Source organism: Prionailurus bengalensis, chromosome D4 (assembly GCF_016509475.1).
Source record: "Prionailurus bengalensis isolate Pbe53 chromosome D4, Fcat_Pben_1.1_paternal_pri, whole genome shotgun sequence".
NCBI lineage: Eukaryota > Metazoa > Chordata > Mammalia > Carnivora > Felidae > Prionailurus > Prionailurus bengalensis.
Window position 1 is genome coordinate 36224083 of NC_057359.1, and position 14713 is coordinate 36238795.

The window sequence follows — 14713 nt, forward strand, 5'->3', positions numbered from 1 at the left end:
TCTTTTCATGTGTCTGTTGGCCATCTGGATATCTTCTCTGCAGAAATGTCTGTTCATGTAATGGTGGGTTTATTTCTGGCTTTTCTATTCTGTTCTATTGATCTATGTGTCTATTTTGTGCCAGCGCCATACTGTTTTGATGGCTACTGCTTTGGCATATAACTTGAAATCTGAAATTGTGATGCTTCCAGCTTTGCTTTGCTTTTTTAAGATTGCTTTGGCTATTCTTTTTTTTTTTGTGGTTACATACCTATTTTTTAGGATTGTTTGTTGTAGTGAAAAATGCTATTTGTATTTTGATAGGGATTACATTAAATGTTTAGATTGCTTTGGATGATATAGGCATTTTAACAATATTTCCCCTTCCAATTCATGAGCACGGAATGTATTTTCTATGTGTCCCCTTCAGTTTCTTCCATCAGTGTTTATTTTTTCAGAGTACAGGTTTTTCACCTTTTTGGTTAAAATATTCCTAGAAGTCTTATTATTTTGGGTGAAGTTGTAAATGAGATTACTTTCTTTTTTTATATTTCTGCTGCTTCATTATTGGTGTATAGAAATGAAACAGATTTCTTATATTGATTTTGTATCCTTCGACTTTATTCAATTAGTTTATCAATTCTAGCAGTTATTTGGTGGAGTCTTTCAGGTATCATGTCATTTGCAAATAGTGAAAGTTTTACTTCTTCCTTACTGATTTTTATATCTTTTATTTCTTTTTGTCATCCTGTGGCTAGGACTTCCAGTACTCTGTTGGATAATAGTCATGAGAATGAACATCTTTGTCTTGTTCCTGAGCTTAAGGGGAAAGCTCAGTTTTCTCCCTTTAAGGATGATGTTAGGTGTGTGTTTTTCATAAATGGCCTACATTATGTTGAAGTATGTTCTCTGTAGTCCTACTTTGTTGAGGGTTTTTATTATGTATGCATGTTGTACTTTGTCAAATGCTTTTTCTGTGTCTACTGGAAAGATTATATGGTCTTGTCCTTTCTCTAATTTATGTGATACATCACGTTGATTGGTTTGCAAATATTGAGCCATACTTGCAACTAAGGAATAAATCCCACTATATCATGGTAAATGATTTTTTAAATATATTATTTAATTTGGTTTGCTAGTATTTTATTAAAATTTTTGCATATATGTTCATCACGAATATTGGCCTGTAGTTCTCTTTTTTGTGGTGTCTTTTTTTCTAAGTTTATTTATTTATTTTGAGAGAGAGAGAGAGAGAGAGAGCATGAAAGAGTGAAGGGCAGAAAAAGAGAGGGAGAGAGAATTCCAAGCAATTCATTTTCTCCGATATAAGTACTCCAGCTTTCTTTTGACATCCATTTGCATGATAAATCTTTCACCATCATCTCACTTTCAATCTGCAGGGATCTTTAGGTCTAAATTGAATGTCTTGTAGGGGCACTTGGGTGGCTCAGTTGGTTTCAGTGTCCAACTTTTAATTCTGGCTCAGGTCATGATCTCATACTTTAGACTCTGTGTTGACAGCACGGAACCTGCTTGGGATTCTCTCTTTCTCTCTCTCTCCCTTTCTGTCTCTCCCTCTCTCTCTCTCTCTGCCCTCCCCCACTCACCATCTCTCTTTCAAAATAAATAAACATTTTAAATAAATAAATAAATAAATAAAGCCTCTTATAGGCCACATATAGATGAATCTTGTTTTTTATCCATTCTGACACCCCATGTCTTTTGATTAGAGCATTTAGTCCATTTACATTTAAAGTAATTACTGATAAATACATATTTTTTTTCATTTTATTACTTATTTTGTTTTTGTTTCCAAAGATTTTTTGTCGTCTTTTCTTGTCTTTCTTTCATGTTTTGCTGACCTTCTTTAGTGATATATTTGGATTTCTATGTTTTTATTTTTTACATATATATGAGTGGGTTTTGATAAATGGTTACCATAAGGTTTGTGTATAACCTTTTTTGTATACAGCTACCTATATTAAAGTTTGAACCCATTCTTTTCTCCTCTCCTCATTACTCTTTCTCCTTTCTTCTTCTAGGACTCCTATAATACAAATGTTATTACATTTGATGGAGTTACTGAGTTCCCCAAGTCTATTCTCATTTTGCATAATTCTTTTCCCTCTCTTTTGTTTAGCTGATTATATTACTCTGCCTTGTAGGTCATCTCATTCCTCTGCTTTTTCCAGCCTGCTGTTCATTCCATCAATTGTGTCTCTCATTTAGTTTATTGAGCCCTTTATCTCTCCTATGTTATTCTTTATCTCTGTGTTAAGGGACTCACTCATGTTTTCCACTTCTCAAATCCAGTGAGTATCCTTATGATCACTGTTTTAAATTTTTCAATCATGCCTATTACTTATATCTGTTTCACTTAGGTCTCTGGCTGTGGTCTTGTCTTATTCTTTCATGTGGGATAAGTTTCTCTGTATCTTCATTTTGTCTAACTGTACCTGTTTCTCTATGTTACGAAATTCTGTTGTGTCTTCTGCTTTTGAAAGCAGTGACTTTATGAAGAAGAGTTTCTGGAGTGCCCTGCAGGGCAGTGTCTTCTGTTCACAAGAACCTGACACTTCAGGAGAGTTTCCTATGTGTGTTGCTTATGATCTGGTGTTGTGTCTCTATCTTTTTCTTTTAATGACATCTTCTTCACTGACTCTGCTTGTCAGTGAGGTGTGCTTTCTCTCTGTGGTGTTAGTAGGACCCAGGCAGGACAGCTGTGAGGGGGCATGCTTGCTGGGGAACTTGGGGGTGTGGTGGTGGTAGCAAAATTTGTGCTAGACCACTAGTGCTATGCAGGATCCCCTGAAGCACTGTGGTGGCTGAGGGCATGAGTCTGGGCACTGCATACAAGGTTGGCTGGGGGCATGCAACTGAGCATAGCATGCAAAAGCACCTATAGGCATCCAGCTGGGTACCGGATGCCTGGGGGTGTGCAGTGGCACCCAGGGGCACCTGGCTGGGTACAGTGTGTTGATGTTGGCTGGGGCCACAAAACTGAGCCAGGTGGAGGGGATGTTCAAGGAGTGTGGTAGCAACTGTGACCTGGTATTTGAATGGGGTGCTCATGCAGCTTTAACAATATTTTCCCTGAGCCCATGGCCAGCCTGCTGGGAGTGAGTGAGTCCCCAGGAGAACTTGTGGGCATTGTGCACTGCTAAGAGGTCAGGTAACACCTGTGCAGTGCTGCCTCCCACAGATGTTTGTATTTATGCTGAGGGACTGGGGAGGAAAGTGGCACATGCCAGCTCCCTAATTTTTGTAGTTCTCTAAGATGCTCCAAAATCAGTTTGAACAGATCTGTCTCACATTTGCCTCTGGCATTGTGTAAACGGTCGTTTTTATGTTCTGTCTCTATGCAGGCTACTGTCTCTTTAAGGGCAGAGACTCAGCTATTGCTCACCCTCCAAGGTTGCCCAGTGTTGAGTCAGCTGATTTTCAAAGTTCCAGGTTCCAAGTCCCATTGGTTATGCAAACTCCTGGAATTCAGCTTCTTTGGTTTTTAAAGCCAAACGTTATGTGGATTAGCCTTCCCCATGTGAGCTTCTTGGTGCCATGGCCTGTTTCTCTGCTCTCTCTGTGCGCACAGTTCCCTCTTTCTTGCTGGCAGCCTCCTTCTGCATTTCTTCCCTTCCTAGCTTTTCAGATGCAGCTTCTCTATATTTAGTTGTGGAGTTTGTCCTACCAATCTTCAAATCACTCTCCTGTTTACCAACTTGGATGTGGAAGGTACCTAATTAAAAAACGTGGGGCAGGGTGAGCTCAGGGTCCTCCTACTCTGCCATCTTCCCAAGCTCCCCTGCTTTACTGATGTAATCATTGCTTCTACGTTTTGTGATCTCGATGATGGAGATGGTATTACCAATTCCCTAGTAAGACTTAAACTAAGAATTTGCTTCTTTGAGGTTTAAATTTGTATGCATCTAGATTAATGAGTTTTATCTAATCTTTTAGAACTGCTCATGGTTACCTTCATTATAGTTTCTCATTAGGAAATAGACAATCCGAATTAAGTCAATCCTATTTTTCTCTGTTTTCCATGAAATTAAATCTGTGTCATTTACAAACGCTGATATTTTTCTTTTTTTAAATAAATGAAGAGATAGGCCAAAAGATTTTTTCTCTCTCTCTTCATGGTTGAATATTACATAAAGAATGCCTCCTCATAATGACTTTTTTTTAGGCATAGAGGAAATTTTAGTTTTAAACCATGCTTTTTAGAAATGTTGTCAGAGCAGTTAATAAGATCTATAGTAATCTGGAGAATAACTATGAAAGTGTAAGTCCTATTAGCATATATAGTAACTACCCATCCAAATCATCCACATTTGTGCTGCTCTTGGATCAAAGAAAAGTGACAGAACAATTAAACAGAAATGCTTACCCCATAATAATTGTGAGAAGAGCAATGCAGTAAAGATAGAACACTTACTGATATTTCATTGTAGCAAATTTAGTAGATTGATATTGTTTTATATATTTTTAGTGTTTATTTATTTTTAGAGAAAGAGAAGGAGGGTGTAGAGGGGCAGAAGTAGAGGGAGAGAAATTTCCAAGCAGGCTCCCCCTTGTCAGCACAGAGCCTGAGGCAGGGCTCCATCTCATGAACCCTGAAATCATGACCTGGGCTGAAATCAAGAGTCAGACACTAAACTGACTGAACCACCCCATCACCCCTTAGTAGATTGATTTTACATCATTGTCAGAAACATGAGAAAACAAATTAAGATAACTTCAATTAAAAGTCTGTCCTATAAAAACTATATTCCTATTCATTCTTTACTTTTTATTCTTTATAGCCCTCTCTACAAGCTTTCATCATATGGTCATTGAGAAGTAACTGTTCTGGGATCATTAATGGGTTCAAAGAATTTTGAAAATACTTGCTAACTATATTGTTGGGAAAGATCTCTCCAGGGCTGAAGAGCTGGGTTTTTTTTTATAGGTTTTTATTTTATTTTTGAGAGAGAGAGAGAGACAGACTGTGAGTGGGGGAGGGGTAGAGAGAGAGGGAGACAGAATCTGGAGTAGGCTCCAGGCTCTGAGCTGTTAGCGCAAAGCCTGATGTGGGGCTTGAACTCACTGACTGCGAGATCATGACCTGAGCCGAAGGGATGCCCAACTGAATGAGCCACCCAGGCACCCCAAAGAGCTGTTTCTAAAACCTGTTCATGTTTGGTTAATTACCAACCTCACAATGTCATCTTAGGCTTATGATTTTCTTGATCTTATGTTCAACAACACTCAACTAACAAATAAATCAAATCAACAGCCAACAATAGTAAAATTCTTGGTAAAAAATTGAAGGTTATATTTTGGTAAAAGGAGATCTGAAAGGAAATTTGAAGACCTAGACTTTTATAGGCTACCATTAATTGGTTAAATTTATAAATTTGTGAGACACCTTTTTTTTTTTAGCCAAATAATTCTGGAAGATTCAACCCAATGACCTTTAATTTCCCCTCAACCCCTATATTTTCTAGGAAACTTGGATGTGTCTTAAATATGTATAGACTCCCACAACCTACCCATTTTTGAGGGGCAACTTATTTCTTCTTTGGGGAATCCTGAGTTAGGGTTAGGGTTAGGGTTAGAAACAGATTCCACAGAGAGCACATCATTTAAGGCATGTCTCTGAAGTAAGACTATATACTTCTAAAGTAGTTTGAAGCAGTTCCTGGAAGTGTGTAAAAGAGATCACATGTGTATTTTAGACCATAAGTAATTTTGATTATGGATTATAAACTGATCTTTTGTCTTTGTTTCTTTAGTACACTGCAGGCCGCATAGTAGTTTCAGTATACATTCATATATTAAATTTCTCCATTCCCCCAATAATCCAGCCTTTAACAATTAGCTTCTATGTAAGGGAGCCCTAGAGGAAGTTAGGTTCTTAATTGTTATAGCAGTGCTTATCAGGAACTCAGTAGGTGTTCAGTAGCTCATTGTAATGATGGATGATGCCTATTTTTATGCAAGACTTGGCTTTATGTAGCTATTTGTCATTGCTTTTGATTATACATTTTTTGCATAACATCTCTTAGGGCTTAGAGACCAGTGATGTTATTTTATAAGATTATCCCCTTTAGTTGTATAGGGATGTTCTAAGATATTTAGAGCCTTTGTACTTCTACAATCTGGTCATCTTAATATAAATATTCTGTATAACTAGAGTAAAAATCTTAAAAAGCAATATCAAAGCAAATATCAGTAATTTTCTCAAATAAGATATCACCTTTCTTTCAAACGTACCATACAGCAATGGTTTTGGGCTTTCCCTTCCCAGAGATAACAGTGGATAGAGGTTACAGATAGCTGGAGACATAACTGGTGGCCTGTAGGTAGTAAATGGATATTTAGAGCTTATATATTAAAATAAATCAAAGCACTTTTAAAAATGTAATGACATAAATACCCACAGTTATGCAGTGACTTTGTGTACTTAATGAAACAATCATTTAATCAAATACATTTTTAGACCTAGAATCTATTTGTAGTAGGTGCTAAAATGGTTAGCAGCTTTGGGCTTTGGGTTCAAATCTGTCTGCAACTATTCATCTTTCTTATTCTCCCAAACCCTTTCACCTTAAATGTAACAAGACATATAACATGCTAGGAACATCGAACACCAAGCAAATACAAGCAATATCAGCAAAAGGGTTAAGTATGTGCATTCACTCTGTTGTTGAATCTGATCACATAGTTATAGATCTTATTTGTTTATTTACTTGGTTGTTTACTTTCTATAGGCACTAGTTTTTATACCTATGAGTAATAGAAACAATGTATATCAGCAGGATGCTTTTAACTAATAAGTTAATAGATTGATCCCACACTGACACTTTGATTGTCAATCTATATTACTAGGACCCCTTAATATATCAAAAACATCTTGTTACATCAAGCTAAATGATGTACATGTTATGTTTTCCCAAGACTGCTTTTAATACCTTTTTATACATTATAATCCCTTGAAACATATGTAATATATAAATTTAATTAATTAAGTAAATTATTACATCAGGGACAACAAGGGTAAAATACCACCTGCTATTTTGTTGATTTTTAATAAACACTAGGTTGTGAAGAAATATTAACTAGAGTATATACATGTGCATTTATGGGTAAACTAACTCACTACAGACAATATCTATTTCAGTGTATGACCATCACTATGATTTTCCAATATGATTGGAATTCATTAATTATGAATGCATAGTACTTCAGTTTAAAATAAATTTAAAAGGATCTGCTAAACAAGTATGTCATAAGCTATTTACAAACTACAGTTATGCTCATTTATTTCTTGATTTCCAGACTTGAAACTGGATTACATGGTTAAGGTTTAAAAGGTAGTGCAGAATAATTCTTGTACTCATATACATCTCGATGAACAACTGCAGTAAGCATAAATAATAGCTGATCACCACAATCAAGACTTCTTAAAGAAATAAACTGCTGAGAACGCAAACTTGAAGGAGGAAACCTAACAGGAGACAGAGAATAGTAAGATCCAAGGAGGCTTATTCTTCCCTGTGCACTATTTTTCTCAGCCCTCATTAGGTTCATCACTTTACAGTCTTTTACAAGAATACAATCTCAGTCAGTCATTGGCAAGAAGAAATATTTGGATGATTAGATTACATCCTTGTTTACATTAGTGATCTAATGTAATAATACTAAGCTTTGACAATACAGTTCACAAAGGCATAAAATCCTCAATTTACTGTCATTTCCACACTTGGTAAACTATGCAGATGAGTTATACTTACAACTTAACTTGTTGTGCCTCTACTATGTTATAGGTATAATATAGGTGTTGTGGACATATCTGTGAATAATAGAGATACTGTCTCTGTCCTCTTGGAGATTGCAGTCTACTAGAAATAGACATTTAAACCAGTAATTCCAGAACTGATGACCATGCCTAAAGAGAAACATAACCTTTTTAGGAAACTGTCAAAAGCATTTGCTGAAGGACTTTCTTTAAGGCTTATAGAAGAGATAAAAATTCAAGAGCTGTTTGGGTGATTGCAAGCTCTTAATATATATCTATGCATGTTTGATTTAGTGTTAGGAAGTCCCACAGATCGGAAAATACCAAAAGAAACAAAGATATCAATGTAATAAATTGAAACATGAAAAAAGTACTGTTTTTCTTACACTTTAATTTTATTTATTTTTTTATGTTTATTTTTGAGAGAGACAGAGTGCAAGTGGGGGAGGGGCAGAGAGAGAGGGAGACAGAATCTGAAGCAGGCTCTAGGCTCTGAGCTGTCAGCACAGAGCCTGAGGCAGGGCTCAAACCCACAAACTGTGAGATCATGACCTGAGCCAAAGTCGGACACTTAACCAACTGAGCCACCCAGATGCCCTGTGTTTTTCTTATAGTTTTAAGGTAAAAGTTAAAATATAAATCTTTGCAGGATAAAAGTGAGCAGGACTATTTTAAAATGTATGTCTATATGGGAACTTCAAAGTTTAGAGCTGGCTCAAATAAAGTTGAGCATTTCTATAAATAATTGAAAATTTGATAGAGTGGATCTTTAATTTTTATAGGTTTTTATCATTAGAACATTGTGCTATGTTTTAAATCTGAATTCCCCAGTTTTTGGAAATAAACATGTTAATTGCTAATTACCAAACTCTAATGGCTGTATTGTTTTTTTATCTTATATTTCAGAAAAGTTCGTAGAAAATTCAATTTATCATCGTATTTAAAACCTATCTGCATTTAAGGATTTCCAGGAGGTTCAATAAAAGAGTATACTTACTTGAGGATGTGATAGTAGCTTCTGTTGAAGTATCTGCATTTAGTTCAGGATAGTGTTCTTCTTGGGTGGCAATCAAAATGGTGTTGCCTGATGACATGGAGATACTTCCCATATACTCGGTTTGTCTATTGTTAGTACTTACCGGAAAATGCAGCTTAGATAAAAAATAGCCACACTACTTGCAAAAATAGAGCTGTAAGGCCTTAAAAATAATTTTTAAGATTTAACTGAAAAGAGTAGTTGCTATACATAGCATTTTACATTGATACATGTTCAGACTCACTGTGTTGAAATGATTTTCAGTTTGTGCCTTTCTGTTTTTCACCATTTCTCTGCTTTACATTCTGGTTCTAAGCCATATGTAGGGCAAATGCCAGCATCAAATTAGGATGCAATTAATGATAATCATAGGGTCTTAATGAAGGGAAAACGGCTATGGTTTGCAGGCTATTCTAAAAACTTCATTATGTAGCAGAATAAACTAGCGTAAAAATGGTGTTTCCTGTTACAGACTTCTAAATTTTTTTAACGTTTTATTTATTTTTAAGACAGGGAGAGACAGCGCATAAACAGGGGAGGGTCAGAGAGAGGGAGACACAGAATCTGAAACAGGCTCCAGGTTCTGAGCTGTCAGCACAGAGCCCGATGTGGGGCTTGAACTCACGGACCGTGAGATCATGACCTGAGCCAAAGTCAGCCGCTTAATCGGCGGAGCCACCCAGGTGCCCCTCCTGTTACAGACTTCTAACCTGTTCATAATATAGAGCGGACAGTCATGCAGCTGACTGGGGTATAACAGGAAAAATATTACTGTAGGTGCATTAATTTAAAATGGAATTCGATTGTTATAAATTGAGAAGGAAAAATAAAGTATGAAATAGAAATATTCCTTTTGCTGCACTCAAATGGGGACTACAGGGCAATTTCAAATAAGAGGATTTCCTGTTTTATTCAGCATGAGGTCACTTTATTTACTTTGTGTTTCTTTTGTTTTGTTTTTGTTTTTTCTTTCTTTTTCTCTTCTGTATGTACTCTGGCAAGGTCAACAGTCTATCTGGAGCGTTCTGCAGCCACCCATTTATTTTAAAGAACCAACTTTCTGTAGCGTTAAAATCCTTCCTTTCTCACTTATGAGATATTATCTTGCCTTTCTTCTTCTTGCCTGTTGTGTGTATGCATCCAAATAACAGATGGTCTATTTCCTCCAACTCGTATATGAGTCAGCAGACTGTGATCAGTCTATAGATACAGCATTATTTTTGACTTTCAAAATATATGCCTAATCTTCTTATTAATTGGATGATTTGACTATGAGAAGTATTTCTTGACCAAGGTTCAAATAGTTTACTGTATTATGTCAGTAATATATAATATGATATTTTGCTATTGCTAGTATTATTCAGTGTTAACTGGTAAAATATTGCAAAAACTAAGAAATGTCTATTAGAATTCAGTATCTTGAATAATTTAATAAAAGAGTAAGAACTAGATAATTATTTGAACTGTGGATAGGGGAAAGTTGACCCAAATCAAAATTTTGTTGGGAGTTGAGCACGTTACATATGAAATAGAAAAAATTAAAATGGAATGGCAACAGAAAAAATGAAAATTGAATTGAAATTTAATTAAAGAGGAGCATACTCCAGAAATAAGTATAATACTCAAGAGTTAACACCATGTGCCCATTAGGCCATTATTTACCCATATTGTGTGAGGTATTTGTTTTCTAAAGAGAGATCTTTTTTTTTTTTTAATTTTTTTTTCAACGTTTATTTATTTTGGGGACAGAGAGAGACAGAGCATGAACGGGTGAGGGGCAGAGAGAGAGGGAGACACAGAATTGGAAACAGGCTCCAGGCTCTGAGCCATCAGCCCAGAGCCCGACGCGGGGCTCGAACTCATGGACCGCGAGATCGTGACCTGGCTGAAGTCGGACGCTTAACCGACTGCGCCACCCAGGCGCCCCTAAAGAGAGATCTTTACAGATATTTTGTCCCAATCTCTCCCTTGATTCTTAACAATGAGGTCAGCAATGTAGATTATAGTCTTTTATATACTTTACAGTGTTTAATGCTATATGATTGCTGAGAATATATGAATTGTTTGGCAAGATGGTATATTCTAAAGTATCCTGTAAAATATATGTGCCAGGTTTCAAGGATGTGCAGTTTTTAGAAATATTTTCTCCTCAATAAGGTATATGTCCTCTGGATTCCTTCATGAGCCATGAAGCTATATATGGTATGAAGTAGAATCCCAAACCCTGACCATTGCCCATGACATAACTTTAGGATAGCCAAAGGAGGATGTGTTAGGAACAACATGTGTTTTTAAGATGTGATTTTTGGATAAATATTTAGTGAATAAACCAAAGAATGAAGACATTTGTTAGTGACCAGATTATACTTATCCTTAATTACCCCAAATGCAGAGTGTCTTTTCAAAAACACAGCTCTTTCCATGTCATTTCTCTATTTTAACCCTCTGATGACAAACCATTTCCTTCATGGTAAAGTCAAATTCACAGTTAGTGTTGGTGTATTTCAGGGTTCTGTCCTTGGCAGCTTTCTCTGCTACTCTTTGTTTATTTTTCCTGTATAATTAAGTCTGTTTCCATGACTTTGGTTAATACTCATCTGTATCTTCTATCCACACTTACATTTTTAAAACTCCGCTCTATAAATCTGGCACCTGCCATTTTATCAGCTAAAATTTAACCTCTCATGTCTCTATCTAACTCATGCTGTTACTTGCAAACCCAGCTATTCTTGACTCAATTTTATTCCACCATCACTGTAGTATTATCAAGGCCATGGTATAGTAGAAAACAACCAAAAAAATCTCAGTGCCTTAAAAAAACACAAGAATTTGTTCCATAAACTTAGAAGTCTACATGACTTGGCTGGGGATTTTGTTCACCATAGCTTTTAACTCAAGGACGTAGGCTGTTGAGGCAGAAACTATCAACAGTATATGTTAAAGGGAAAGAATATGGAACATCACACTCTGACTTCTAAAGTTTCCTCATGAAAAGTAGAGATGTTACTTCTGGAATTTCTTTAGATAAAGTAAGTCATGTGGCTACACTTTCCCACAAAGGGCAACTTCCATGTTCTTAGAGAAAGAACATAAATAATGTGTTGTAAAATCCCTAAAGTCTATTATATCCACCCTCTTGCTTAAGCTATTCACTAAATACTTATCTTTACCCTTCTTGGCTAGAGATTATTGTTCATATCCTATCACCAAATATTATTAATGTCAGTTCCTAACTGACTGTTTCTTCATCTCCTACTGCTACGCAAACCAGATAATATTTTCTGTAGACTACTGCATCACCTTTATTACTCTCTGACTCCAAATTTACCATGCCATAATCCATTCCCAATACTATAACTAGAGGATGCCCTAAAATATGGATTGAATTTTATCTGTCCTATTCTTACAATTTCTCAATACTATGGTTTCAATTCAATCTATAGTTTTAGTGCTAAGCCTCCTGGCTTGGAATACAAGGTATTTCATGGTTGGAACCTGGTCTACTTTTCTATTCTCATCTCACACCTCTCCCCTGTGATACTTTTTTATGCTTCTAACATAATGCACTACTTGTTATTCTCCCCAAGCAAATCATCCCTTCTTATATTGTTAAACATTGTACATACTCTCTTTTTGAAAATGCTCTTGTTCTCAAACCTCTATTTATCTTTCAAGATTAATTTCAAACATAAGCCCCTTATCATGACTTTTTTGGCTTTTCCTTTCAAATGGTGGAATTAATTTCCTGAGCCTTTGCTTTCATATACTAGAACACTACACAGCTCTATTAATCTATTTCTTAAGTTGTATTCAACTATATATGTGCCTGTGAGTTCCATCAGGGCCAGGATTGCACCTTATCCATAGTCTATGGCATGGGATAGGCACTCACCAAACATTTCTGGAATTTAAACAAATTTTTATTATGCTACTCTTTTGGAGCTGTTTTACCAGGTATTACCTCAGAGTGTAATACAAGGATTAAAAGGAAGGTGGCTAGATCTTAGGAAACCAAATTTTTTTTTCCAACAATAATTTTATTTGGAGTATTATTCAAATTACTTTTTAGAAATTGGGTTTAAGTAACACTATTCCAAAAATACTATTATTTAAGCAACATTTATGAACTGCACATAAAACTTCTCATTTATAAAACAAATTGCCTAATGTACCTTAAAATGTAAGTTTTAATGTTTAATATGTTACTTTGAATCTGATTTATAGGGTTTTAGAAAATATCATGACCATCTGTTTTTTCAGTTGGTATTCCACTGGTATCTAAAATATTAGACCCATTATTTAATCTTCCTAATGATTAGGTACACAGTGAAGAAATCATTATAATCAATGCTGTTTTACATATCATACAGCAAAGAACTAGATATGAGAAAGTGTAGTAGAAATAAAATTTCCTGGCAAGGTTGATTCACAATTGTTGGAATATTTCAAGCAGTGATACCATACAGTTAAAGAGTGGACCAATGTATGCTTGGCTTGAAGTCAACAACATGAAAAATTAAGGCATCACACATTGCCAATTGCCTGAGATTTTCCTGGAAAAGATTTTTCCCAGAAATAAAATGACAGAAAGGCATAATGATTGTCCACAAGATGCTTTTAGTCTAGTAACAGAGACAAAAAATACATATAAGTGATTTCCACTGAGTAAATATAGAAATGGTAACAATTATTATAGGTTCTGCATCAAGTCATTAATTCTTTCAACAGCCACCAGAATTCCATGTTATTATTCCATTTTTCAGGTAAAGAAAATCAGAGAGTAACGGTAATTTATGTGCTCTTTCATAGCTAGTCAGTAAAAATCCAATCTAGGTCTGGATTTCTTCTGAGTCCATGCTCAATGCCATCCTAGCTTTCCATAAGGACCATTGCATCCTGATTGGTAGCAATTACCATTTATACAATGAGCCCTTACTACTTGCATGCTACATGCTTCCTTTATTTGGGTAACTTAAAATCAAATGAGGATGCTTTAATCAAATACATCAACAACCAGGAATGCTATATTGATTATTATTCTATGTCTTTTCACCATTTTCTTTGAAAACAGAAAAAGTATTGTATATTTGGCAAGGTTGTTTGGTAAGGAATACTCTAGATGTTGGTAGATTAGGTCATTGACTGTGTGACCAAACTCAAAAAGGTTCATTATTCACATATGAGGTTTTCCAAGGAGAGCAGGGAGGTCCTAAGCATTTCTGAAAATTACTTGAGAGAGCAAGAAAAGGAGGCTGGCCTAGGGTTCTTAAGGTAGTTAGACAGCGTAACCATTCCTGCACATGGTTTGAACTTCACAATGGTGGCAAATGAGAGAGTACTGGGACTTGCCCAACTGTGGGGTAAAAGAGGAAATATATGGCGTAAGGTTTAAAAGCTGTCAGCAGTCAAACATCAAAAATGAAGTCAGTCTTCCTTACAGATATACTTTCCACTTTACAATGTCATCCTTTTCACAAGTTTAAGGCAGTCCGTTTTTCAGCCTATATAGAAAGAGTTAGAATTCTTACCTTCCAGGGTGGCTCAGTCAGTAACTGACTCTTGATTCTGGCTCAGGTCATGATCTCATAGCCACGAGATTGAATCCCATGTCGAGCTCCGTGCTGGGCATGGAGCCTGCGTAAGATTATTTTTCCTTCTATTCCTGACCCTCCCCTGTGGTTCTCTCTCTCTCTCTCTCTCTCTCTCTCTCTCTCTCTCTCTCTTAAGAAAAAGAAAAAAATAAAAAAGAATGCTTACAATCCAGAACAACAACCACAGTTTTGCCTCTTTACAAGTGGTCACTAAAAGGTGTAAGATTTCCTTCTGACTTTATCCATGAATGAGAAAAACCAGAGAAATGACATGTGAGAAGAAATAGGTAATAAATTATAAAAGTAAATCAGTTTCAAGATGTGTAA